Genomic DNA, 2374 nt, shown 5'->3' on the forward strand with positions numbered 1-2374 from the left:
ATAATAATATATACAGCCATTTCAGTCCCCTGCAAATATACCATCGCTCTTTAGTTGGCAACGGAGTTTGAGGTCCTGGATTTGCATTTACTTCTTATATAAATACTGGCTTATTCTTGTTTTATGTGACAATTTATTGTCACCATTCAGTTTTTATTCACCTATTCGATAAAGTTTCTGTGGATCATGCTTGAGTCAGTGTCAGTTAAACATGAGGGGTGTATGTACATTTCCATGGGGACTAAAAATTTTATTTTTCCAAGAGGGCACTAAAGATGCCGTGGTTCAATACTACATATAATCAGTTAAAATGCTGTATTATTCTGCTACATTTGACAGACATTTCCATCATTTGCATTTCATATTTTCAGACACCACGTCAAAAGCTTTGACAGGATTTGTGTAAATCATGTCTGGATTTTATTTTCCTTCCAGAGATTCAACAATCCTCTCCTGGAGGTCAAGTAAATGAAAGAAAATGTCTTCCCCTTTGAAACCATAAATTTAGTTTGAATTATGTTCCATATTAATGTCAATTGATTGGTTTCAGGATTGCTTCAATTCCACCCAATTGAATTGGAGCAACGTGAGTCAGTTTCAGACTAAGTGATGACAGAATCCAGAATTTTCCTCTAGAATATGTTGTCTCCTTTTCATCGTGGCACTCATCTCCAGGCAGTCCTCTGTAAATATACGATCTCTTTAGTGGGCCAACGGAGTTTGAGGTCCTTAGTTCAATACTGGCTTTGTCTCCTTTTTCATGTGACAAATTATTGTCTGTGCCTTAAATAACTAAACCATTCATATTTTTATTCACCTAATTGTGACATGAAGAATATGAATTTTTTTCTTCATGAAGGCACTGAAAATGGCATGGTTTGATTCTATATATAATCAATTACTTAAAAGGCACTGAAGATGGCGTGGTCTACTCATTTTACAGACATTGCCATCTTTTACATTTCATAAGTTCAGGCACCATGGTCATAATTATCAAAAGCTGTGATGGAATTTGTGTAAATTGTCTGGATTTCATTTGCATTCCAGAGCTTTAATTATCATCTGCTGCACTCAAGTAAAGGAAAATAAAATTCTTCCCCCCCTCTTCCCCCCCTCTTCCCCCCTTGGTGTCCTAGGTTATTTTGATTATTTCCAGAAATTCAGTGTGTTTGAGACTTAAATCTCAAAGATTTCAAGGGGGAAGTCATATTCTTTCATTTACTTGACCTCCAGGAGAGGATTATTGAATCTCTGAAAGGCAAATAAAATCGACATGATTTACATAAATTCTGTCAAAGCTTTTGACAAATATGACCGTGGTGTCTGAACATATGAAATGCAAAAGATGGGAATGTCTGTCAAATGTATCAGACAGCGCATTTTAACTGATTATATGTAGTATTGAACCACGCCATCTCCAATGCCTTCTTGGAAAAATAAATCTTAGTCCCCAAAGAACTGTACTTATACCCCTCATGTTTATCTGATACTGACACAAGCATGATCCACAGGAACATTAATGAGTAGATGAATAAAAAATGAATGGTTTAGTTACTTAAGGCACAGACAATAAATTGTCACATGAAACAAGAAAAGCAACTATCTAGATAAGTAAATGCAAATCCAGGACCTCAAACTCCTTTGGCCTACTAAAGAGAGACTGCCCAGAGATAAGTGACACTTTGAAAAGGCTATATATATTATATTTATACAGCCAAAACGATATAATTATCCTAGCAGACCTTCCTAAACAGTATTTAATCATGTCTGCACATAGCAGACTTCAAGAGAGCCAATGAGAGCAGGCCCCAGGCCCCTAGTCTTTTGTAGAAAATATAAGCAAAACAATTTTAGCAAGAACAACATTCTCTGGAAAAAATTCTGGATTCTGTCATTACTCCTGAGTCTGAAACTGATTCACATTTTACCGCTTAAGTAAGGTCAGTTAAAAACATTAATATCAATATTAATATCAATATTAATGTTCATATACATCAGTATTCATAAAGCCAAAAACGATATGAAAGATAAATATTCTAACAGATCTTCCTAATTGATTAGGAAATCTGTTAGAACATAGCAAACTTCAAGAGGGCCAATGAGAACTGTCCCCAGGCCCGGAGAATTTCAGCAAAAAATACAGTCAGAACACTTTTTGCTCAAGCATAACTATAGATAAATTTCGTATTCTGTCGTCATTCCTGAGTCTGAAACCGACTCACATTGCTTCAAATTCAGTAGGTTGGAACATCAATTGACAACATTAATATAGCACATAATGAAAATCTTTGAGAATTAATAGGCAAACTGAATTTGAGGCAACACTAAATCTACATAACCCTGGATAGCATGCTTTCAAAGGGGAAGACATATT

This window comes from Panulirus ornatus, chromosome 68 (assembly GCF_036320965.1).
Source record: "Panulirus ornatus isolate Po-2019 chromosome 68, ASM3632096v1, whole genome shotgun sequence".
NCBI lineage: Eukaryota > Metazoa > Arthropoda > Malacostraca > Decapoda > Palinuridae > Panulirus > Panulirus ornatus.